At 34.7% G+C, this 27929-nt stretch overlaps 1 protein-coding gene across 17 annotated transcripts in view; it reads left to right on the top strand.

Annotated features, from left to right (window-relative positions):
* The window catches only part of LOC145270991 (protein numb-like), a 464442-nt gene that overhangs the window by 99149 nt on the left and 337364 nt on the right, over nt 1-27929 (top strand). For 5 of the 17 annotated variants that reach the window (XM_080126555.1, XM_080126547.1, XM_080126552.1 and 2 more), the window contains exon 2: nt 27004-27035. The exons of the other annotated variants lie outside the window; for them this stretch is intronic. The gene's annotated coding sequence lies outside the window, so the exon portion shown is untranslated. The remainder of the gene's footprint in view (nt 1-27003; nt 27036-27929) is intronic. 17 annotated transcript variants of the gene reach the window in all.

Genomic DNA, 27929 nt, shown 5'->3' with positions numbered 1-27929 from the left:
AAGAGGAGGAAGGAGAGAGCTGCCTGTTCACAGCCTGCCGATACCGCCTTCTCGTGTCCAGAGTGTGGAAGAGTCTGCCGAGCACGGATTGGCCTCATCAGCCATCTCAGGACCCACAAACCCCCGACGCCGAATTGATTGATACCTTGGTCATCGTCGATTCCGACGGACGAGCAAGAAGAAGAATATATATATATATATATATATGCGTACGAATTAAAGCCATACATTTTTTTAAGTTAAAAAGTTGAATAATTCTGTAAAGTTAAAGCAAATATAAATGTATATAAATAATAATAATATTAATATGACAGTCCGGGTTTGTATTACTGTACACATAGATTCGAAAAAGTTGTCAAAAAACAAATATATAACAAATAAATGTTATCAAAGGCAAGGTAAGTTACTTATCAAACTGGATATGTTTTTAGTGTTTTTATTCAATGTAACATGTTTATTCAGTTCCAAAAACATACGGTGTTTACCAATGTATTGGAAAATTCAAAATGGCAGCCGACTCTTTCTCGGAGAGGGTAAGTTTGGGAAAATGAGTTATAAATAAAAAAAAACAGTCAAAATAATGTTAAAAACCCACCGAATATATGTCAGTCTATGTCATGGTAACATATTGAGCGAGTTTCTAACAGTATTTTGTCTGGTTTTTTATTTATAACTCATTTTCCCAAACTTACCGCCTCAAAGAGAGAGTCGGCTGCGATTTTAAATTTTCCAATACATCGGTAAACACTGTTTTTCGAGCTGAATAAACATGTTACATTAAATATAAACACTAAAAACATATCCAGTTAGGTAGAAAAGTAACTTATCTTGCGTTTGATAACATTTATTTGTTATATATTTGTTTTCTGACAACTTTTTCAAATATATGTGTACAGTAAAACAAACCCGACAGTCCTAACCAGATGAAAAAGCTCAATATTTAAGATAGAGCATTAATAATAAAGTAATTCACTTTCAACTCTGTTTGTTTGTTCCCTACAGACACCAAAACGGCTGGGCCGATTTTTATGAAATTTCACGCAAAAGTATTTTATGTGCCTACCAGTGTTCTTGGGTAGGTTTTGTATCAGAATATCTATATCTATAAAAGCGAAAATATATGTATGTGTGTATGTTTGTGTGTCTGTTTGTGTGTCTGCTAAAAACTTTCGACAGACACGACGAAAATTCACAAACTTGGTATCATATCGAAGCCCCATCCTTCGCTCGAAAAATATCGAAAAATTGGCCGAAAACGTTCATTTTTTTCACCCCGAAATCAACAATTTTCGACAAAAATGGTCTTCTCGTGATGACGTCATGACCTGATTTACTTTAAATAGTTGAAAAACTGAACAAATTTCATGTACGTCGCGTTAGCTCAGTTAATTAGCGTATTGGTTTATTATCTAAACGTTTTGGGTTCGAATTGTGGTGTGAAATGTCTTTTTCTTTTTTCGATTTTTAAAATTTAAATATTGAACCAGTGTTATTTAAGCCATTTTTCACGTAACGTTTGTTTTTTTTTTATTATTATTTATTTTTTTTTTTTTACTTCGTTTATCCACCCCCGACCACACATCCAAAAACACCCGGGTACCCACCGATTTTTTAAATTTTAATATCAAAACAGGCTTATTTAAGCCATTTTTCATGTGTTCGTTTTTCTGTTTTCATCGTTCGTTTGCCTTACGTTAGTTTTTTTGTGTCTTTTTTTTGATGTTTTGATTACCCCCCCCCCATCCCTCCTCCGCTTAAGTTTTTACGTTGTTTTCTTTTTTACTTCGCTTATAACAATGCTTACGTCGTCGTCGTAATGCTCGACGACTTCCGTGCGCACACCTGTCAATTTGGTTCTTACTTAAATAAATTCAAATATCTTTCAGTAACTCATTCTGGCTGGCCAATTTTATTTTCAAAATTCGCCTCAGGGCTTCGGGTTCGATCCTACCAACTTTTATCCCCCCCCCCCCCGGTTTCTCTTTTATTTAACACCACACACACCTCCAAACACCCGGGCAACGCTGGGTACCCCCGCTAGTATATATATAAAAGGCAAATGCGGCGTGCGCATTTTTGTATGTCTTTTCGCCTATGGTCCGGGGGGGGGGCTTACTATCGCTTAGAAGTGTTTATATACCCCCTAGATAATATCGAAGATTTGGTGACGTGGGTCGCGTCTAGATTTTTTTACAGCGACTCTTACAAAATTATTGCTATTTTGGCTTCTCATGTGTTGATTCGGCTTTTTCGTATAAAAAGTGAAACTAATTGAAAGCTAAGACGCTGTTCTCGGCAATCGCACCGGGGAACGTCCAGAAGCAATCAGCTTTGATCAGTGTGGGACCAAACTTCTTAGATCAGACAATTGCTATTCAATTTGGACAATTCTCTTTTTTATGGGGAGCTGGTTTCTCCCTCCCCAACATCTTGGGGAAATAACCAGCCAAAGTTGGGTAAACAAACCCAAAAGCTGCCCCCCCCCCCGCAATAAAAGTTAACTCAGCTACTTCTATTTGACCTCGTTAATGAGGTCAAAAAGAAGGAGCAGAGTTAACTTTTATTGCGGGGCACGTGTCAATTCTGTTTTATTAAAAATAAATTCAAACGAGTTTCAGTTACTCTTTCTTGCTGGCCGAACGGGTAACGTGTCAGGTTTTTTTTTTTTGCACGCTTTATTTCCCACCTTCGCCTAAAGGTTTCGGGTTCGATCGTAATTACTTACCAAAACTTTTTTTTTTTTTAAGCCCCCGTTTTTAAAGGTGTTTTAACATTGTTTTTTTTTCTTAAGCCCCCGTTTTTAAAGGTGTTTTAACATTGTTTTTTTTTTTAAGCCCCCGTTTTTAAAGGTGTTTTAACATTGTTTTTTTTTAAGCCCCCGTTTTAAAAGGTGTTTTAACATTGTTTTTTTTGAAGCCCCCGTTTTTAAAGGTGTTTTAACATTGTTTTTTTTTTAAGCCCCCGTTTTTAAAGGTGTTTTATAATTGTTTTTTTAAGCCCCCGTTTTAAAAGGTGTTTTAACATTGTTTTTTTTGAAGCCCCCGTTTTTAAAGGTGTTTTAACATTGTTTTTTTTTTAAGCCCCCGTTTTTAAAGGTGTTTTATAATTGTTTTTTTAAGCCCCCGTTTTAAAAGGTGTTTTATAATTGTTTTTTTTAAGCCCCCGTTTTTAAAGGTGTTTTAACAGTTTTTTTTTCTTAAGCCCCCGTTTTTAAAGGTGTTTTAACATTGTTTTTTTAAATTTTTTTTATATATATATAATATTTAAACAGGGTTGTTACTTCTCTTATTCTTTTGTTTTGATTCCGCCTAACACACACACACACAGACACACACACACACACACCTCTAAACACCCGGGCAACGCCGGGTACCCCTGCTAGTCTTTCATAAGTATCAATAATCGAAATAATCCGATGAAAGAAGGAAAAGTTGATTTAGACCAAAGTTAACCCCTTACACAGCCTAACATCACAAACGCATTTGAGAAGTTTTATTATCACACACGCTGAAAATCCCAGCATATTAAATCAATAGTAGAGACATGTTCGAAATGAATGTTTCTGTTTGGAACACACTTGAAGCATGATACTTGACTTTTGCATTTTAAACTTTAATTCAAGTCAGTATATATATATATATATATATATATATATATATATATATATATATATACTAGCGGGGGTACCCGGCGTTGCCCGAGTGTTTGTTTCCGGGACGGGGGGGGGGGGAGTTTTAAAAAATGTTATGGTAGGTAAGTAGGAAGGATCAAACCCGGAGTCATGAGTAAAAGTAGGAAAATAAAGTGTGAAAAAAAAAACAAAAAAAACATCTGCAACGTTAACAGTTCGGCCACCAAGAAAAGTCCATTCCAGTTGTTTAGGAAAAAAAAAAAAAAAAAAACGATTACGGTAGGTCGGCGCGAACGTGAAAATATAATGTGAATTGTCCAGCACGCTAACCACTACGCCACAGAGCACTGCAGCTTAGTTTAGTGATTTTAAATAACTTCACATGAAAGAATTACGAAGCCAAACCGGTGTTCTCTTCTCAACTGTTCCTTGTGAACGATCCCCAAACGGTGTTAAGTGGTGGCAGGGGGAGGAAGAATTTATTAGAGAGAAAATATTTTACCACTTCTATTGATCTTAACCGATTTTGGCCGTGACTTCTCAGCAGAAAAAGTATAGAAATCTAAGATTATCGAGGAATTTAAGAAATAATAAGCCTATAACACACCTCAGATATTGTTCTGCCGTTTGTGCATATTATATTTGCATGAAATATCTTGATTTTTAATCCTATTAAGGTCAAAATCCGACGTGGAAAAAATGAGTTCATTTTATTTATATATATATATATATATATATATATATATATATATATAAATATATATATAATTTTTTATTTTTAAAAGAATCTATAGACATGTATGTTTCGAGGTCTTCTCTTCAGTGTAGCTTGACTGTGTCTCTCTGATTCCTAGAGACACAGAAGAGAGGTAGGACCTCGAAACAGGCATGTTCATAGATTACTGTTTTAAAAAAATATATAAAAATATTATTATCTACGTTCAAATAAAATATGGGCGACTTTTTAAGTAAAACGATCCTCGAGGCGAAGATACTACTTAACCATATTTATTGTTTAAAAAAGAAATCAGCAACAAATTTACATATAATCTTCTATAATATAAATCTCTAGTCAAATGTCTGTATAAGTGTATGTATGTTTGTATGTCTCGCAAAACGTTCGACAGAGGTGACGAATCCTGACATGATCAGTATTATTTTGAAGCTCGACGTCTCTCTGACGACACATACTGAAAAATTGTGCAAAAACATAAATTCCTTCACCCTAAACTCGGCCGTTTTGTACAAGGAGGGGTCGATTTTTTTTTTTTTCACCAAAATTTTAGCAAGTCATCGTCACTGTTGGATGGACTTTGGTTAATTTCAACGGTTTGGATTTCCGTCAGATTTTCTTTCACTTTCTTTTCCATCTTCGCGTCACACACCTCAAAACACCCGGGCAACGCCGGGCACTCAGGCTAGTCCATAATAATTTTATAAAATTAACAGTAGGTTCTCTACAGTGCAATGTAGACTGCAATGTATTGTGGACTAAGTCACTGGGGAACTGGGCGGAGTACTTAACTAGGGTAGGCAATCAGTCGATTTGATTTAAAAATGGCCGATTTCGCTGACAATAAAAATATGGGAGGGTGGAATATTTGTTGATCCTTATTCAATCCCGGACAAAAGCAGGTCTCCCTGCTAGTTCATACAGTTTGGATGTGAACACAATGAAAGTAGTTCTGTCCCTTAAATTAGCTTAAATCACGGGAATGGGTATGTTTGATCTGGCATAATGATGGTTCATTAAAATTGTGTAAAAGTATGGAAATAAAAAAAAAAAATTAAAAAAAAAAAACGTTTACACGTGTTTTTGATATAGATGTACATAATAATACTTTGATAAGTATGTTTTAACTTAAATAGGGATGGTATAATAAAATTGTGGTGTCTGCGTTCGCGCCTGGCCTCCATAGAATGGAAATAGGCACAAACTTTAATAAAGACTTTTCATATCTATCTGCGTAAGTATACTTTGATAATTATGTTTCAGTTTGAAGAAATATGGTATAATAAAATTATAGGGTGTTCGTTCGCACCTGACCTCCATAGAATGGAAATATGTCACAGTTTAACAAGGTTTTTTAATATAGATCCACAGAATATTATGATAAGTGTTTCAGTGTGAACAGGTATGGTATAATAAATTAAGGGGTTTATCGATTTTATTTTTACTTTCATCATATTTTGCTTTGGTTTTGATACCCCAAATTCGAAGCTATCTCTTTACACCCCTTCCTTTTCATAACCTATCATACTTTCATAAATCAGAGTCCATTTTCTGTAGGCTGTTTTTGAACCCAGTCAACGACGGATACTTTTGCTATATATATATATATATATATATATATATATATATATATATATAACTACTTCATTTACTCACACAAATTTAATATACGAAAGTATAGATTTATGCGTAAACTTTAAGTATTTACTTTAAAAGTGCTCAATACGTAGGTAGAGCTAGTTAGTAATTTATAAAATATATATGGCGATTAAGCTACACTGAATATTCTGCGTTTCATCCACTGTAGGATTCGTCAGGCTTATGCGCGAATTTTTTGGTTGCTTCTTGTTTTTATATATGTTGAGGATCTGTTTTAGAACTAGGTTAGTGGTTTAAGGTAGATCTTTTCCCTCCTTATATATATATATATATATATATATATATATATATATATATATATATATATGAATATACCTAACCTAGTTCTAAAACAGATCCTTTGTTCGATAAAATGCATGCCCATTGGCTGATAGGAGGGGGCGCGGTGGATACTAGAAAGCTGATTGGCTAACTAGAAATCCTCAACATATATAAAAACAAGAAGCAACCACAAAATTCGCGTATAAGCCTGACGAATCCTACAGTGGATGAAACGCAGAATATTCAGTGTAGCTTAATCGGCATATATATTTTATAAATTACTATATATATATATATATATATATATATATATATATATATATATATATATATATATATGTGTGTGTGTGTGTATTTCCTCCTCTTCCTTTCCTATTGATAATGGTATCCGACGAGATTAAGCTTTGCCATTTTTCTCTGAATCACTTTCCGAAATTGCATCGCCAAATTCCACTTTCGTTTCGGATTCGTTTGAACAAAGCGGATTTAAATCTGTGCGCATTTCCGTATCTTAATCGCTGCACTTGTTCCGGACTGACAGCAAGATATCCGAATTATTTTGATTCAATTCGAGATTCTACACTTTATTTCCTCTTTCTTTCCGCAACCTCGGAACTAGACATTTTTATCTTTTTGTTTTAAAAAAAAAAAAAAAAAAAAAAGAAAAAAAAGAGAGCATCACTAAAAAGCTGGGCAATCAAATCACAGGACACATTCGTTACCGATGAAGCAAATACAACCACATAAATTTTCAAATAAATATTAAACACCTTTTTTTTTTATTTAAAAGTAGCCTGGATGCCCGGTGTTGCCCGGGTGTTTGGAGGTGTGTGTTGAGTTTAAAAAAAAAAAAAAAAAATGATAGTAGGAAGGCTCGAACTCATACCGCGAAAGAAGAAAAGAAAAAAAAAAAAGTGACGTCTTTGCCGTTGTGTCCATTGTCAAACCGGAAGTGACGTAGGTTTAAATTAAGGCTAGTCAATCAAAAAGAGGGGATGACTTTCGAAAATATCGGCGAAAAAGCTACCCCTCCCTGTAGAAAAGTGCCCAGTTGAGGGCAGAGGAATTAATATTTTTGGTCAATTTTTCGATATTTGTTGTCCAAAGGGTTGACCTTCAAAAGGATTCTGATCTTGTGAAAATCTGTTGCCTCTGTTGACAGTTTTAGGCATACATACATACATACATACATACATACATTTAAACAGACAGGTGAGATTTATATTATAGACTAGCCTGGGTGCCCGGTGTTGCCTGGGTGTTTGGAGGTGTGTGTTAAGCAAAAAAAAAAAAAAAAAAAAAAAAAAGTGGTAGTGAGTAGGCAGGCTCGAACCCGTACTCCGGAGGAGGAAAAGAACGTGAAAAAAAAAAAAGTGACGCTTTACTGTTATGTCCATTGTCAAACCGGGAGTAACAAAGATTTCATAAATCAGAGTCCATTTTCTGTAAGCTGTTTTTGAACCCAGTCAACGACGGGTACTTTTGCTAGTATATATATATATATATATGTGTGTGTGTGTGTGTGCGTATTTCCTCCTCTACCTATCTCTGGTCCCCCCTCACCAATCTTTTATGAAAAACACTCGTCTAGCTGAAACCACTATCAATAATTTTCCCCACGCTTTATCTATGCCTAAATCAAAACGTGGATTCCACAAACAAAGCTTCTTTCTTAGAACTACACGCCTTTGGAACTCTCTGCCGCTTGCCTGTTTCCCACCTGACTACTACTTGGACGTCTTCAAGTCCAACGTAAACAAGTTCCTGATGAACCGCCCCCTTGAGTAGACACTTTATTAAATATCCACACTAACGTACTGTACTTACAATAACCCTTATCCGTGAGTGGCTTCCGGGCCTTGATAAGTGGTGACCACCTTGTAAAAAAAACAAAAAAAAACAAAAACCTCCATTTATCGTATCTACAAAATCTGGTCCCAATAGTGTAGAAGTGCCCACAATTTCTTTGAGAGAAAATGCATTTTTTTTTTTTTTGTATAACTATCATATTATCTTACCTTCGGGTCAAGATCAAAGTGTAGTATCTGTTCTTCAGATATTGCTGCACTTCATTTTTTTGTTCTGTCAGTGGAGGAGAAATCCTTCACGACTGAGACAATTTTTATTTTTGTTCCTTTTGTTCACATTAGAAAACGACCCTGGTGTCTAACTCTGTCCCGTGGGGAGACCTTGTAAATAGAAACTATCATATTATCTTGAGCAATAGCAGTAAAAACGTCTTTAATAAAAAAAACAAAAAAACTAACGTTTGAAAACTTAAACAACGAATACACAATCAGATGCACGCACGCACGCACATACGGTTACAGTTATGTCGTAAAGATACCTGCTAGTAGTACAAGGAGATTTTGTTTTTTGTTTTATAGGACAGGTATTTTGTGTATTTAGGTCATTATTTTATTAGTTGGCTTTCTTTGCGCAGACACATAATTTTTTCATTTTTTTTTTTTTTTTTTTTTTTTTACGTAACTGCAGTTTTTAACAGGAAATTTAAATCGCTTATCTAACTTTAAAAAAAAAAACTTGGTCGAGTTTTTGTTTTAAATCTAATTTTTTTTTTTTTTTTTACATTTTTTTTCCTTTACTCATGATTTGCAACTTTATAAAGACTACAAGCCACTCGAGGATAAAGGTTATTTGAGATTATCAGTATCGTGACAATGAATATCATGAGGGGACTAAAAAATGGTAATGGAATTATTTTTGGTCACCTCCCCTCCCTCCGGACAAAGGAGGGATTGATCCTAGTAATTCATCCCCGTTTGTTCACACTTTTTTTTTTTTTTTTAATAACCACGCCTTGAATTTTTTTTTAATTTTGCACAAACATTAGCCGGTAATCGTGAAGAAAGAGAGAGCCTGTTTCCTGCGTTTAACTATAGGTGGCGCTACTGTCTGTCCACCCAGTTACGGAAGCACAAAATGTATATAATGGCACCCTTGAAATAAAAAAAATGTTTTTGTTATATTTTAATTTTAAACATTTTTTTTTTTTTGCAAACATATTTAAGTTTTATTTTTCCAAACATTTACGTTTTGTTGCTGGTTTATTTTCAAACATTTACGTTTTTTTTTTTTTTGCAAGCATAAACTAAGTGTTTTTGCTATATTTTTCTTTTAAACATATTTATGGATACAACCGTTTTTCCGCGAGTATTTTTTACGTTCTTTTAATAAAAAAAAAAATCAACGTTTTTTTCTTTTATCTTTTTTTATATTATTGACCCCCCCCCCTTCTTTCTTTATTTTTCTTCACTTATTTTACCTTTTCCGCGAGTATTTATATTTGTAAAAGGATATTGTAAAACCTGAATCTTGCTTGAAACTACTATTAAAAAATAGCGCGGTACAATAAGTGCATAAGCAAACTTTTCAAAAAGAAAAATATTTCAAAAATATTTTGTTTATGCTTGCAAAAAAAAAAAACAAAACAAACAAAAAACGTAAAAACAAAAACAAAAAAAACGTAAATGTTTGAAATAAACAAGCGTTGTTGTTACACGTAAATGTTTGGAAATATAAAACTTAAATATGTTTGAAAAAACAAAAAAAAAACATGTTTGAAAAAAAAAAAGAACATGTTTAAAATTAAAATATAACAAAAACATTTATTTTTATTTCAAGGGTGCCATTATATAAAGTTTGTGCTTCCGTAACTGGGTGGACAGACAGTAACGCCACCTATAGTTAAACGGAGGAAACAGGCTCTCTCTTTCTTCACGATTACCTATTAGCCATGGTGAAAGTAAATTTTTGTCCGAAAGGATTTTCTGGGATAACTGTGGTTACCCCCGCTAGGGACCATTATAGGTATAAAATTACCCCAAAATTGGTCGTCCATTCGTTTGTTTGCACTTTTCTCAATAACCACGCCTTGGATTTTTCAAAAATTTTGCACAAATGTTAGTCATGGTGAAAGCAAATTTTTGCCAGAAAGGATTTTCCGGAATAATTATGGTTGCTCCCCTAGGGGCCATTATAGGTATAAAATTGCCCCCAAATTGTTAGTCTGTTTGTTTGTTCAGGCTTTTCTTGGTAACTACGCCTTAGATTTTTTTGAAATTTTGCACAAACATTAGTCATGGTGAAAGTAAATTTTCGTCAGAAAGTATTTTCCAGGATAACTGTAGTTACCCACCTAGGGGCCATTATAGGAGTAAAATTGCCCCCAAATTGTTAGTCTATTTGTTTGTTCACACTTTTCTCAGTAAGCATGCCTTAGCTATTTTTTTAAATTTTGCACAAACATTAGTCATGGTGAAAGTAAATTTTACACTCCTGGAGGGGGACCCCACGTGCTTAGCTCTTTTTTTTGTTATGGAAATTTCTCTAGACAAGGCATGAAGCCGCTTAATGCAAAGAGCTAACAGGAACAAAATATGATTATTGCAAAGACAGAGGATGCCTATTGGCTTTAGTCTTGAAAAAAAAAAAACAAGGTTATATGGATATCATCCTGTAGCATCCTTCCTCATATCTCATTAACCTTTATACTCAAGTAGCTTTTAACCTTGATAATTGATGATAGCAAAATATCTCGTTTTTGTCTTTTATTGTTACGTTTAATTCTTCTTTTTTTTTTTTTTGTAAATACCATTTGAGAGTTCTTGAAATATATTTCTAACTTGATAGGCCCTAACCCTACCCTCTTCTCTGAAACCTCTTTCTCACAGACGTGATGTTGCTAGTCTCAGTCTTTTTTTTTTTATAAATACTATTATAGCATGTGCTCTTCAGAATTGTGTGATCTATTTCCTGTTTCCTTTGTTTCAGCTCGTTTAACTCGTTGGTCTAGTGGTCTCCATCGATTTCATGAACAAAGCTTTTCTCCTAGAACTGCCACCTTGTTGAATTTTGTTCTGCTAGCCTGCTTTCCAGCTGACTACATTATCGTCATCTTCAAGTCCAATGTAAACAAGTTCTTGTTGAGCCATCCTCTTAAATAAACAAATGATACCCAATTTCCACATACACTGTTGTCCTGCTAACCACTGTACGCTTGTTAATCTTTATCCTCGAGTAGCCTTTGGGGCTTGATAAGGGATGACGAGAATATTCTTATCATTGCTTTGACTCTCGAGCATATATCCGACACACACAGTTAATCAACCGAGAACCACATCACTCTATATAAAAGCATATAAGATATCAACGGATACACACTCGAGAGTCAAAACAATGAAAGAATATGCTGTTGTCCTGGCCCTAGTTATCATATATGTATGTGTTGGGACGATTAATCGAGATCACGAATCGTAAAAATCAGAACATTTGAGAGGTATCGGAGTCGGTATTAGAATTGGAAATGGTGCCTAGTTTCGGATCCAAAACAATTCTTTTAATTGTCTTTTTTATTTGATTTTATTTACAGCAAAATCTTCCATTGCTGGTAATGATGATAAAATAATATACGTTTGTCGATTTTAAAAATACTAGTAAAGCTAAAATCGATAGATCATCGTCCACAATTTTGATGTTTCGGAAAATATCTGCATTTTTAACATGTGTTTTTACGAAAATTTGAGAAAATAAGTTTTACAATTAAATAATTAGAGATTTATAAAGAATCGCAATCGGTAATTGTATTGGAATCGGGAATCTTGTATCGGAATCAGGAAAAATATTGAAATCGTCCCATCACTAGTAAATATACAAGGTGCGTTCAATTATCATAGACTCTTTAAAATCATCATAGACTCTTTAAAATTATCATAGACTCTTTAAAATTATCATAGACTCTTTAAAATCATCATAGACTCTTTAAAATTATCATAGACTCTTTAAAATTATCATAGACTCTTTAAAATCATCATAGACTCTTTAAAATTATCATAGACTCTTTAAAATTATCATAGACTCTTTAAAATTATCATAGACTCTTTAAAATCATCATAGACTCTTTAAAATCATCATAGACTCTTTAAAATTATCATAGACTCTTTAAAATTATCATAGACTCTTTAAAATCATCATAGACTCTTTAAAATCATCATAGACTCTTTAAAATTATCATAGACTCTTTAAAATTATCATAGACTCTTTAAAATTATCATAGACTCTTTAAAATCATCATAGACTCTTTAAAATCATCATAGACTCTTTAAAATCATCATAGACTCTTTAAAATTATCATAGACTCTTTAAAATCATCATAGACTCTTTAAAATCATCATAGACTCTTTAAAATCATCATAGACTCTTTAAAATTATCATAGACTCTTTAAAATTATCATAGACTCTTTAAAATCATCATAGACTCTTTAAAATCATCATAGACTCTTTAAAATCATCATAGACTCTTTAAAATCATCATAGACTCTTTAAAATCATCATAGACTCTTTAAAATCATCATAGACTCTTTAAAATCATCATAGACTCTTTAAAATCATCATAGACTCTTTAAAATCATCATAGACTCTTTAAAATCATCATAGACTCTTTAAAATCATCATAGACTCTTTAAAATCATCATAGACTCTTTAAAATCATCATAGACTCTTTAAAATCATCATAGACTCTTTAAAATCATCATAGACTCTTTAAAATCATCATAGACTCTTTAAAATCATCATAGACTCTTTAAAATCATCATAGACTCTTTAAAATCATCATAGACTCTTTAAAATCATCATAGACTCTTTAAAATCATCATAGACTCTTTAAAATCATCATAGACTCTTTAAAATCATCATAGACTCTTTAAAATCATCATAGACTCTTTAAAATCATCATAGACTCTTTAAAATCATCATAGACTCTTTAAAATCATCATAGACTCTTTAAAATCATCATAGACTCTTTAAAATCATCATAGACTCTTTAAAATCATCATAGACTCTTTAAAATCATCATAGACTCTTTAAAATCATCATAGACTCTTTAAAATCATCATAGACTCTTTAAAATCATCATAGACTCTTTAAAATCATCATAGACTCTTTAAAATCATCATAGACTCTTTAAAATCATCATAGACTCTTTAAAATCATCATAGACTCTTTAAAATCATCATAGACTCTTTAAAATCATCATAGACTCTTTAAAATCATCATAGACTCTTTAAAATCATCATAGACTCTTTAAAATCATCATAGACTCTTTAAAATCATCATAGACTCTTTAAAATCATCATAGACTCTTTAAAATCATCATAGACTCTTTAAAATCATCATAGACTCTTTAAAATCATCATAGACTCTTTAAAATCATCATAGACTCTTTAAAATCATCATAGACTCTTTAAAATCATCATAGACTCTTTAAAATCATCATAGACTCTTTAAAATCATCATAGACTCTTTAAAATCATCATAGACTCTTTAAAATCATCATAGACTCTTTAAAATCATCATAGACTCTTTAAAATCATCATAGACTCTTTAAAATCATCATAGACTCTTTAAAATCATCATAGACTCTTTAAAATCATCATAGACTCTTTAAAATCATCATAGACTCTTTAAAATTATCATAGACTCTTTAAAATCATCATAGACTCTTTAAAATCATCATAGACTCTTTAAAATCATCATAGACTCTTTAAAATCATCATAGACTCTTTAAAATCATCATAGACTCTTTAAAATTATCATAGACTCTTTAAAATTATCATAGACTCTTTAAAATCATCATAGACTCTTTAAAATCATCATAGACTCTTTAAAATCATCATAGACTCTTTAAAATTATCATAGACTCTTTAAAATTCTGTATGGTTTGCTATACATCTGATGAGATGAATGACCAGTTTTTTTTTGTTTTTTTGAGTATGACTATTTTTATTAGAAGGGTGAGGAGTTGGTTTCATTTAATGGTAATTTTGTATGTTTCAAATATTCGACATTAGCTTAACAAAGATTCCTGAATTTAACATAGTACGTCTGTACAGGGACTGCAATGTTATATTTAGTTTATTCCTGAATTTAGCATTTTTATGTACGTCTAATGTCTTTATTTATATCTGTCTAATATATTTTACGTACGCCTAGCGCACAGTTTTACACATATTTTTCCTCATAAAAAGAGATTAAGCAATACATATATACTTTCCTTTTACTGTTTTTTAAAATTGAAGTTGTAACTTTCGTAACCCTCTTTCGAAATATAATCTACATTTTAATTGCATTAGTTGAAATTCCACGGGTATTGCGATTTATGTTGGGAGAAGCTATAGCATTTTCTTCCCTAGTCAGCGAATAAGAGATCCTGCTAGACTGAGGTAATTTTATTTTTCGTCCTAATTCAGCGTGTTCGATATCTTTTGGAAGCTGGATTTTCCCCACTTTCAGAAACGACTTTTATCTAACTATATCCTCGTGGGGTGCCTAGTAAATAGAGATGCTGTGTCCGAAACCAGACGATAGTATCACAGATATTGTATTATGTGTTGAAGTCTACTTTACCTAAAACTGTTATAACTAGGGCTAGGACAACAGCATATTCTTTTCATTGTTTTGACTCTCGAGTATATATCCGACACAGTTAATCAACCGAGAACCACATCACTCTATATAAAAGCATATAAGATATCAACGGATACACACTCGAGAGTTAAACCAATGAAAAGAATATGCTGTTGTCCTAGCCCTACTGATGACTTCCGCGTAAAAAATGTATAGAGTACTGTTGTCATGTTTGGACTGCTGGATCTCTGTCTCATTTTAGGGTACTGGATGAAGTTCAGAAACGTGTCTGTAATTTGATTACCCTCCCCCTCTCTTCTCTTTCTCTGCACACACTCTTTTTCACAGACGTGATGTTGCTAGTCTCCGACTTTTTCTTATTGATTAAATTATAGTGTGTGTTCCTCAGAATTGTCTGATCTATTCCCTGCTCCCTTTGTTCCAGCTTGTTTGACTCGTTGGTCTAGTGGTCTTCATCACTTTAATGTTTTGATACCTCACTGTAACACAGCTTCGTAATTCAATAGCTCATTTCCAAGAATGTTGTGGAACTCTCTTCTATGCTGACTGTTTTCCTCCTAACTATAGCTTTAGTCTTTTCAAGACTAAAGTCAGTAAGCATCTCCTGCTTTTGCGATAATCATCTTTAATTCTTGTTAAAATAAACAAACGGTGCAGTTTTAGGCCTTAACATATGTAAATTTGAGTTCTGCACCATGCAAAAAAAGAAATGACCAAGTTCATCATTTGCGCGCCCCCACCCCTATTTAGCGCCAAAAGTCCCCAAGGCCTTAACATATTAAAATTTGAGTTCAACACCATGCAAAACTGCTAAATAGACATACACAGAAAATTTTGGACAAATATGGTAAAATAGTTCCAAAAATGGAGTGTTTTTATTAGCCCTAAAAGAGCCCCTGGGACACACCCAAGAGTTATCGCAAAGTATAGACAAACAAAATTATATAGAAATCAGTTACAACTTTTCAGAAAGTTTTATAAAAATCCAAGGCATCAATTTTTTTTTTAATACGCACAAAAGTGTCAATTTTAGCCATTTTTAGCCCGAAAGGCACCCCTAGTGGGGACAACTGGAGTTTTCCCTGAAAATTTTTTTTTTTTTTTTTTTTTACATAGGCATCACCACTTATCAAGGCCAAGAGGCCACTCAAGGATAAGGGTTAAAGAGTGTACAGTAGACAGTGGACAATATAGTAATCATTAGTAATGAAAATTTGGTAAATTTGATAACTCATATAGAGCGGCTCATCAAGAACTTATTTACGTTAGACTTGAACACAACCATATTGTAGTCAGCCGGAAAGCAGGAAAACGGAAGACAATTCCACAGGCGTGCAGTTCTAAGAAAGAAGCTTTGTTCATGGAATCTACGTTTAGGTTTAGGCACAGATAAAGAGTGGGGGGAATTATTGAGAGTGTTTTCAGCTAGACGAGTGTTTCTTGTGAAAGTTTGGCGAGGGGGGGGGCATAGATTGAAGCTCATTTGAACACTTTCCATGAAAATAACGATACATGAGAGACAAACTCGCAACATCTCTTCTGTGAGATAGAGGTTGCAAGGAAGAGAAAAGGACATCTCCTATGAGGCTACAAAGTCTATTTTGAACTCTATCAAGGCAGGCCAAGTCCTTTCTAGCAGCTCCTGCCCAGATGTGGCAACAATATTCCATCCTTGGACGTACCTGGCTCTTATATAGATAGAGAATAGCATCAGCAGTGAGATATCTACCGGATCGATAGAGAGATCCCACCATTTTTCCAGCGGCCTTGGCAACAGATTTGATGTACGTGTTCCATTTAAGATCAGGAGTAATATAGATACATCGGTTCTCGCCAGATCACCGAAACAAAGCATATATATATATATATATACCGCGAGGTAATATACTAGGTTGAGAAACTGGTGCATTCTTTTCTTTTTCTTTTTACATGAAGTTCACCACTTATCAAGGCCCAAGAGCCACTCAGGGATAAGGGTTATTGTGTTTACAGTAATCAATGGTATAGTGTAGCAATAGTATTGGAGAATTGATAAAGTGTCATTACCTGGCTCTTATATAGATAGAGAATAGCATCAGCAGTGAGATATTTACCGGGTCGATAGAAAGATCCCATCATTTTTCCAGCGGCCTTGGCACTCTGTTACATTTTTACTCATATCATGTTTAATGTTTGTGCAAAATTTCAAAAAATTCTAAGGCGTAGTTATTGAAAAAAGTGCGGACAGGCAAAGGGACAAGGGTGAATTTACAGGTCCACCCCCCTTTTGTCTGGGGGACCAAAAATAATTCTGGGGATTTTTCAAGAAAAAACGTGCGAGAAAGTGATAAGAATAGTGTTGTGGTGTGTCCCCCCTACAGATAATAATGAATTCTTCTACTCATTATAAAGACTGGGAGAATATGTTTCTCGGCATTAGCACATAATTTATGCACAAGGGTTCTTGAAATATTTCTGTAATTTAATTGGCTCCACCCTCTTGTCTGCAACCTTTCTCTCGCAAACATGATGTTGCTAGTCTCAGTCTTTTTTTTTTTCTATAAATATTATTATGGTACATGTTCTTTAGAATTGTCTGATCTATTCCCTGCTTCCTTTATTCCAGCTCGTTTGACTTGTTGGTCTAGTGGTCTCCATCAATTTACTGTTTGTCAAAATTTACTTGCGATGTTAGGTTGTATGAAAGTGTTAACTTTGGTTAAAATCGAACTTTCTTCTTTAATCAGAGATTTTTGATTATTAATTTTCGATACTTATCAGAGGCGTTCCGATACAAAACCTGTTTTAATGCCCCATTGTAATGTAGCTGTCTATTCTAGTGGCTTCTTTCTAAGAACTACAGGCTTGTGAAACTCTTTTTCTGCTGATTGTTTTCCTCCTATCTTGCTTTTATTTGTTTTTTTTTTTTTAAGATTACCTGTGAATAGGCTGAGGATTTTTAATGTTGGACTCTCAGGAGGTACGCTGACAACAGCCATGGTAATCGATTTTGTTGTGCAATGTGAGATTATTCGAGTAAAATGCATTTTTATGTGAAGAAAGGAACGCGCCCTCTTGAACTATGGGGGAGTGGTTATTTTTTCCTTTTTTTTTTTTTTTTTTTTTTTTTACCCGAGCGACAGCGCCCTCTCTTTCTCTTTGTTTTTATTATAAAACGTGAGGAAAAAGTGGAAATAGGTCATAAACACATTCCATCGACAAAGGAGGATTTTCAACTGTTTAGATATATTGTGTGTGTGTTATAAGTGTGTAACTATGTGATTGTATATGTGTGTGTGTGAGTGTGTGTAACTATGCGACTGTGTGTAACTATGTGATTGTGTGTAACTATGTGATTGCGTATGTGTGTGTGTGTAACTGTGATTGTGTGTGATTGTGTGTGTGTAACTGTGATTGTGTGTGTGTGTAACTGTGATTGTGTGTGTGTGTAACTGTGATTGTGTGTAACTATGCGATTGTATGTGTGTGTGTGTGTGTAACTATGCGATTGTATGTGTGTGTGTAACTGTGATTGTGTGTGTATGTGTGTGTGTGTAACTATGTGATTGTATGTGTGTGTGTAACTATGTGATTGTATGTGTGTGTGTAACTGTGATTGTATGTGTAACTGTGATTGTATATATATGTGTGTGTGTGTGTAACTGTGATTTTATGTGTGTTTGTGTAACTATGTGATTGTATATGTGTGTATGTAACTATGTGATTGTGTGTGTGTGTAACTGTGATTTTATGTGTGTGTGTAACTGTGATTGTATATGTGTGTGTGTAACTATGTGATTGTATATATGTGTGTGTAACTATGTGTGTGTGTATATGTGTTTGTGTGTGTGCATGTAACTGTGATTGTATGTATGTGTGTGTGTATTTTGAGTGTGTAACTGTGATTGTATATGTGTGTTTTAAATTACTAATTAATATTACTACGTGCATAAAAGTAAGTCATCTATATACATGCATGTTTCAGATTTTACTCTTCATCAGTATTTATTGACAAGGATCGATCCTACAACGGCTCGATAAGTAGTCTGGCGTTTTACCGCGGGACCACCGCGTCCTTGCCAATTTTATGCACGATTTTTTATCGCTTATAAATGTAAGATTGCGGAATTTTTATTTAAACAAAATTTTATGACAGTTGGTAAAAAAATAACCTATATTTTCAAACCAATAAAGTATGCCCAAATTTGCCTACATTTGTATATATAGTGTCCTGGCAAGCCAGTTTCAGTTTTGCTGCTTTTGGATGACTTGGTTGTCTCCCCCGTGGACTTCCAGGTCAGTAATACAGGGTGACCCCCCTCCCCCAAAAAAAACAAACAAAAGCTAAATGGAGGCCATCTAGAACATATGCTGTAGAACGGAGAAAAAAAGACCGTAGTGTTTTGATGTGATGTTTTGAATATAATAAACTAGTTATGACCAAAGTTTCATTTCATTCGGACAAAACACTAAGAAACGAGGCCTAATTAGAGTTAGAGCCCGTTTTTTTGGATTACCCTGTATATATATATATATAAAATGTTTTTTGTTTACTATAAGCTTTTTACGCAAATATTATGCAAGTATAAATCATGTAGAATATCTGCATGAATATAATTACACGTAATAGTTAACTAAAGATGATCATCCCATTAGATAACCGAAAAAACTAATAGGGAATTAATTAAAATGAATGTTTAAAAGAATATGCAAATTAGCTAGTGAATGCAATTCAACAACCCATATATAACAGTTGTATTTTCTTTTTAAATAAATAGAAAAAATGTTTTTAATATGAATATCAATACACATAAAATAAAATATTATAGGGGTACATACATATATATATATATATATATATATATATATATATATATGAGTGTGTGTGTGTTTGTTTCTGTGTGTGTGTGTGTGTGTGTATATATATATATATATATATATAGGGAGACTAGCCACCCCTCCTCACCAAACAAGACTTGTTTGGTGAGGAAGGCGGCTAGTCTCCCTGAAGGATTAAAAACAAGACCTTCCAAAGGGCGAATGAACTCCTTTCTGGGTCAACGGCCAACTAGCACCGTGTATATTTGTGTGTGTGTGTATATGTGTATTGGGGTAGAGAGGGCTCCCGTAAGCTGTGGTGAAGGCAACCTTTCTAGGAGAAGCAAATCTTTAATTTAAAAAACCATAAAGCGGAAGACCAGTACCCGCATTAAGCTGGTCTGCAGTTTAATTTGTTGCTGGCTATCTTGCTCTTGCTTGTTGCTGGATCTCAACATTTTGAACCGAGAGAGAGACTTAGCTGTCGTACAAAGCTAAGACTCTGTAACATCATATTTGTATAGATACTCCCTCAGACATTTGGAATCATGGATTTTAAATGTCTGAGGGAGTGGCACTCGTCTGACAAGACGTTGCAATCATCATCATCATCATATATATATATATATATATATATATATATATATATATATATAGGATTTATCAATGAACTAAATTACCCGATTAATGAGTTTTGGAACCTGGCTGTTAGCTGTAAAAGTGGGTGATGTGGATTTTTTTAATTTTTATAAAGGAGTCACCACTTATCAAGGCCGGAAGGCCATTCGAGGATAAGAGTTAATAAGTGTATGGTACTCAATGGGAATATATCGTTAGTGGAAATTTAGTAAATTCCATTACTTAAGGGGACAGCTCATAAATAACTTGTTTACATTGGACTTGAAGACAACCATAGTGTTGTCAATTGGAAAACAGGAAAGCGGAACAGAGTTCCACATGCATGCAGTTCTTAGAAAGAAACTTTGTTTATGGAATCTACGTTTAGGTTTAGGCACTGATAAAGAGTGGGGGGAATTATTGATAGTTGTTTCAGCTAGACGGGTGTTTTTCATGAAAGTCAGGCCAGAAGGGAACATGGTTTGGAGCTCAGATAAGCACTTGCCATGATTATACTTAGTTTAATTTAGTTTTATGAAAAGAGGATGGAAAACCCCTGTTAAAATTTTTGTGAAATTTTAACAAGTGCTTGCAGTTTGTTGAAGCATTCATTCTTGGCCTTTCATGCCGGGACGTCCAGAAAGCAAGCAGCTTTGATCAATCTGGGAGAAACCCTTCATATCAGACAATTGCTATTTATTTGGCCACCCCCTTTTTGTGGGGAGCTGGTTTTCACCAACATTGTGGGGAAACAAATAAATGAAACAGCTGAAAGCTTAACTGGTCTCCAGCCAACGTTCGTTTCTGCAAGTCAACTTTTTGATTGACATCGCTAAATTTCAACGCTTTTCACTTCCTATGGCTTCGTAGCGTAGCGGTAAAAGTTCACGTTTTCTTTCACTTTTTTCCCGCTCCACCCTCGCGTCGCGGGTTCAAACCTCCCTCCTTACTAACACTTTTTTTTTTTTCACTTTCTTTTCCGCCTTCGGGTTCGAAACACTTTTTTCGTTTTCTTTTACAACTCTAAACACCCGGGCAACACCGGGGACCCCCGCTAGTCTTCTATTGTATAAAAGCGAAAATGTGTTTTTGTGTTTCGCAAAAACTTTCGACACAGGTGACAGATTTTTATGAGATCAGTATCATTTTGAAGCTCGACCCTTTGGACGACAAATATCGAAAAATTGGCCAAAAACATTAATTCCTTCACCCTCAACTGGTCACTTTTCTACCGGGGGGGGGGGTAGCAAAAAATCGTTCATTCATGACAATTTAGCCAAACATGCATGCGTAGAAAAGTTATTTCTTGAATTAGTTTAAATATAAATAAAAACGGCTTCATTTATATCACGCCAGTCGGTAAAATAGTCAGCTTCGTTATCATGGGATTGCACGTTCGATCCGAGATATCAGATATATATATATATATATTTTTTTTTTTTTTTTTCGATTTTAAAAATTTTAATATTGAAATGGTTATTTATATGGCATATTTTTGTTCATTTTTTTTTCCCATCACGTTCGCTGTTTTTTGTTTTTCGTATTTTTTTTTTTGTTTTTTTAAAGAAGTTTTAGTATTGTTCACTGTTTTTTTTTCCGATTTAAAAAAAAAAAAAAATGTTAAATAGGGTTATTATGTTCGCTTATTCTTTATTTTCCATTTTGTTTTGATTTACCTCCCCCCCACCTCACCACACCCGGGCAACGCCAGGTACCCCTGCTAATATATATGTATGTATGTGATGTATGTGTGTGTATAAAACGAAAGCATTTAATAAAAGTTTGCATATCATATACAGAAATAGTTCAGGCAGATTAAAAAAAACAAAACAAAAACAAAGCTTACATTTTCTTGATTTTGTTTGAAAAACCAAATCAAGAAATCTAGAGATTTAAAAGGAATGCTAGAAAAAATATTTGCAAGTAAAGATATTTTTAAGAAAAATGCAGAATTAAACATTTATATTCTTAAATCCAACCGGGATTTATTTCGAAGAATTACCAAGATATGGTTAATCTTGTTTTGGAATTAAACCAAATCTAGAGAACAAAGAAGAGTCTCAATTCTAAAGAGTAATATTTTTCTTGGAATGCTTCTCAAAATTCCCGTGAAATTTGCTTCTATAATCAATATGAATAACTAGCAGATCACCTGGCATTACCTGGTCATCTTGGTGCGGTTTGCGAACGCGCATGACTTATTTTTCACTGTTCGTTCCGATCCAGGGCAAGTTGGTTAATGGACGCCCAACTGTTGATATATGTCCAATCAAAAACATTTTCTCTTCACCTTCTCCTTGGCTTTCCTCTTTCTCTTTTACCTTCTAACATACCCTCAAAGCATAACTTTGACAGACCAGGGGTTGATCGTTTGACATGGCCAAAATATGTAAGGGATTTGTTTTTGATTTTATCAAAAAGACGTGGTAGGGAAGTAGTTTGACGGAGAATGGATTTTTTTTTTCAATGTCCCGTAATGAAATGTGATTTTGAAACGGCTCACTGTGATTGGCTAGTTGTTTAGTCCATGTGATACGATCAAACCCATATATAACCTTTTACTCTAACAGTTATCGGCACCCTTTTGGATTTTAGAATGTTGCTGTGTTTTTGGAAAGCTGCCCAACCCAGCCTGATTCGGTGTTTCAATGTCGTCTCGTGGAGAAAGTTAGTTTATGCCTTTTTCCTAATACATTTCTAGAAGTGTAAGCCATTAATTAATAATTACTACGTGCATAAAAGTAAGTCATCTATATACATACATGTTTCGGAGCTTACTCTTCATCAGTATAGCTAGACTTTTATTGACAAGGATCGATTCTACAATGGCTCGATAAGTAGTCTGGTGTTTTACCGTGTCCTTGCCAATTTTATGCACGATTTTTATCGCTTATAAATGTAAGATTGCAGAATTTTTATTTAAATAGCAGATCACCTGGCATTACCCGGTCATAAAATACACGTCATGAGTCGCATCTTCTGCTTGGTGCGGTTTGCGAACACGCAAGACTTATTTTTCACTGTTCCTTCCGATCCAGGGCAAGTTGGTTAATTCGATTCGTCAGTTCCTAGCAGCATCATTTATAAATAGAATCTCCCGTCTGTGCGGGATCATACCCCATTATCAAAATATTGCAACAACATTAATAAAAACTTGAAGTTTATGTGTGCTTTCGTTAACAAGAGCGATGCTGTCAGTATAGCAGAGGTTGGAAAGGATTTGTCCACTTATAGAAAAACCGCTTTGGCAAGTCGTGTCTATCTTAATTTTAAAACTTCTCTTGAAAAAGTTAATTCATGTATCTTGACTCTGTAATAAAGCTGACATCTATTCAATTTAGCCGCCTTCAGCTTCAGTCAGCGCCTTGTAATGGGTCCGGAACTGGGAGCATGCCTTTTCCACAATCGCTGGCAGGAGCTCGGCAAATACTCTGCAGATGGCGGCGATCAGGCTGGCTTTGGTGTTGTGGGAGGTCATGTTGGTTGGTGATGTTTTTGATGTATAACCAAACAAAGTAGTCCAGTGGGTTCAGGTCAGAGGAGGGAAGAGGGGCAATGAGAGAAGGGTATAAAGTCATGGCACTTCTTTGGACTTGTGGACCAGCGCCGAGTCCTGCTGACAAATACAGGGTTTTGATATTGTGGGAGGTCATGTTGGTGATGTTCTTGACGTATGACCAAACGAAGTTGTCAAGCGAGTTCAAATCGGAGGACGAGGGGGGAGGGGCAGTGAGAAAAGGCATTGTGAGCCTGTCTCTACTCTAACATTATTTTCATAGCAAATGCTTGCTTGACCTCCAATCTATAGTCCCTCTTGCCAAACTTTCACAAAAACACTCGACTAACTACAACCACTAGCAAAAATTTCTACAAAAGCACTCAGCACAACAAGTTTCCTAAATAATTTATTTCTTGGCTATTTTTGCTTTTAATGGGGCAAGGAAAGTTATAGACGTGTATCAAAATTCCTATTAGAATAATTAATTGGTCCCCCAAGAAACGAGGGATTGGAACTAGTAACTCACTCCCGTTCGTTATTTTGCACTTCTCTCAATAACGTTGCCTTGGATTTAAAAAAATTTTTTTGCATAAACATTAGTCATGGTTAAAGTAATTTTTTTGCCTCCTTATTTTCAAACGATATTTTATTTTAACTAAAATTGATTGAACATGAACAAAGCTTCTTTCCTAGAACTGATTACTTGTAGATCTCTGTTCCACTGACCTGCTTCCCAGCTGATTACAACATAGTCATTTTCAAGTCCAATGTAAACAAGTTCTTGTTTATCCGCCCTCCTTAATTTTCCATTTTTACCCCATTTCCACCAATAACTATTAATACACTTATTAACCTTTATCCTCGAGTAGCTTTTGGGCCTTGATAAATGGGGACTCCCATGTAAATATATATATAAAAAAAATAGTTGATCATTTTACGTGATTTTTGGAATATGGTATTTTCTTTCTGTAATGAGTATGTATACTATAGAGATGTTTTTTTTTCTTCTTCTTTAATTTGGGTATTTTTTTTTTTTTTTTTTTCATGGGAGAGGGGAGTTGCAGGCTATAATCAAAATTCCTGTTATGATAATTAATTTAAAATGAGTTATCTCCCCCTGGATAATTTTTAGTTGATTGTTTTAAAAATGTTTCATATTAGCAGTCATTTTCAAACAAGTAAAGCTTATTTGCCAACGATATTTTCCCTGTCGGTATTTGTATCATACGATGGGATGTTTTTTTTTTTTCCCCCATTCGTCTACGCATATATATCATTTCTCCACAGAAGTGAATGATTGCGATTATATTCCACTGGCATAAAAGATTGATGAAATAAATATAATCCAAAGAAAAATATTAAAAAAACAAAAACATAAATCTGTCGGTTTCCCTTTTCCAAACATCAATAATTTCACTTAATGGAATTCTCGTCGTAATATCTCCAATTTTCTTTGACAGCGTATTGATCTGGAGAAGCGGCGTGAGTTTAACAAAAATCATTTAATCTTTTTTTCTGCTTCGGTTTGTGCAGCAAACGTCAATCAGTTTTATTGCATCCGCAACTATCAACAATGACGGACTGAATCACTGCGAAAACGGATATTTTTAAAGATGTTTCCGGTCAGTTTGTACATGGCTGACCGACGAGAGATCAGACGTCCTGTCTACTTGTAGGGGTTAGGGTTAGGTCAGGGTGGATGTACCTAAAATGATATGTTTAGCAGCTAAAATATAATTTAAACTTTAGTTGGCGTGAATGTGTTTTGGGCACATCTGCGTGGCGTGAACGTTGTTTTCAGATGCTTCTGTGTGACGTGAACCCAGTTCTCAGACATCTCTTTGTGCTGTGAATGCCATTTTCGGATGCTTCTGTGTGGCGTGAACACCGTTTTCGGATGCCTCTTTGTTTCGTTTCTATGTGGCGTGAACGCTGTTCTCGGATGCTGCCGTGTGGCGTGAACGCCATTCTCGGACACCTACGCATGGCGTGGACGCCACATTTGGTCGAGAAATGATTGAGCGGTGAAGCTTTAAAGCAGTTCTAAATGACTAAAACTGCCACTTAACAATATATTCAAACACTACCTTTTTTTAATTATATAAACTGCCATTTTCTCTTTTTCAAACATTAGAACCTTGTTTTACATATTTTTTTTCTTAATTCTACTGCAGTCTGTTACAGTTAACGAAGCTCGCCTATCTATTTAATTTGCTCGATTTCAGGAAGATAAATATTCAACATTTGTCACTCGCCGCATGTGGGTTAGTCTTTTTCCTATAACATCTTGGGAGCGGTGAATTGGTAGCAACAGTAATCGCTGAAGCTAAGTGGTTGCTATGGAAACCAGTCATCTCCTTATGTTTTTTTTTTTTTTTTTTTTTTTTTTTTTACAATTTTGAGCACCAGTAAATTCATAACTTTTGTTTTATTGAACGAAAATTGAAAAAAAAAATTTTTCACTTGGGTCGAGAAATGATTGAACGGTGAAGCTTTAAAGCCAGGAATGAGCTGGAACAATTATATTGAAAACATTGCCAGGGCCGCTGCAAAAAAGGTAGGCTCTCTCTACTGTGCTAGAAGACTACTGACACCTGAAAGTATCCTGTATCTCTATAAGGCCACCATTCGCCCATGTATGGAGTATTGTTGTCACATCTGGGCTGGTGCGTCTACTACTAGTCTCTCGCACCTAGACAAGGTTAAAAAAAGAGTCGCCAATCTGATAGGCCCTGAACTGGCATCTAAGCTTCAGCCTCTGTCCCATCGACGAAATGTTGCATCCCTCTGCTTGTTCTACAAGTATTTTAATGGTGGGGGCTCTGACGAACTGCAGACACTTGTGCTCCCACGTCACAGACACCCTCGACAAACCCGACAGGCAGCTAAATCCCACCCCACACAGTAGAGATCCCTAGATGCAAAAGATCCTTCTACTCGAGTAGTTTCCTCCCCAGAACCGCTAGACTCTGGAATTCCATTCCAGGATCATGCTTCCCTAACTGTACTGACATGCAGAAGTTCAAGTGCAACGTGAACCGACATCTTGCTGCCCAAATCCCTACATAGTGCCCCCGTAGTTGCTGACCCTGGTAGTAGCCCCCTACACCTGAGTGGCAATGTGCCTTGTTTGGGGTGAAAATGTAATAAAAAAAAAAAAAAAAAAAAAAAAAATGACCAAAACTGCCACTTAACCATATATTGAAACACGGTAGTGTTTGAATTATATAAATGTCATTTTCTCTTTTTCAAACATTATGCATCTCGTTTTACATATATTTTTCTTAGTTCTACTGCAGTCTGTATTTATTGCGATAATTTTATTAAAATACATCTTTTTTTTTTTGTTTCTATTTACAGGTAAGACTGAACTTATTGCAGATTGAACACAGGTTTGTTGACATTTGCAATCGCATTAAAAATTTGTTATGGAAGTTATACTGTGTTGAATGGTCTGGGATATGATACATCTATAGATATAAAAGCGAAAATGTATGTATGTGTGTTCGCTTTTTCGGTATGTCTACAAAAGGCTTTTTTCAGAGAAACGGTCGATCGCTTCACAACTTTTTAAAACTTTTTACATCACATATAAATCATAATATCTCACAGTTAACAACGAAGCTCGCCTGTCTATTTAATTTGCTCGATTTCGGGAAGATTAATATTCAACATTTGTCGCTCGCCGCATGTGGGTTAGTCTTTTTCCTATAACATCTTGGGAAGCGTTCCCCGCAGTAAATGAAATACAATCCCGCAGTCAAACTTGACCTCATTAACTCATTAAAACGTGCACCTGCCAAATCCAAGTAATTAAATAAATTCAAACGTGTTTCCGTTAGCATCTCGCGGTGGGGCAATCGTTAACGGCGCACGTTTTTTTTTTTCACACTTTAATTTACAACTTTGCCGACACGGTTCGGGTTCAATCCTCATACTTATCTACCAAAACATTTTTTTTAAACCCCCCCCCCCCCGGGCAACGCTGGGTACCCCTCGCTAGTATATCTATAAAAGTGAAATTATCTGTGTGTGTACATTTCCCTACCAAATTACTCTGTCCGTTTTCAGTCTACTAACTCGAGATTTGACATTAGGGCTATTGAGATTTAGGAAAATCTTTTTAATTGGTTTTCGGCCAGAAATTTGGCTTTCAAGGGATCAAAGTTCAACAATTTGACCTTTGAAAACGCTACTTAACTACTCCGTCAATTTTGGGTCTGAACACTTGAAATTTTAGATGTAGGTTCCTTGGACATGGATCAAACTATTTAATATGATTCGAG

This window comes from Euprymna scolopes, chromosome 46 (assembly GCF_053919585.1).
Source record: "Euprymna scolopes isolate OS-2025 chromosome 46, ASM5391958v1, whole genome shotgun sequence".
NCBI lineage: Eukaryota > Metazoa > Mollusca > Cephalopoda > Sepiida > Sepiolidae > Euprymna > Euprymna scolopes.
This window is presented reverse-complemented; position numbering and strand designations above follow the sequence as displayed.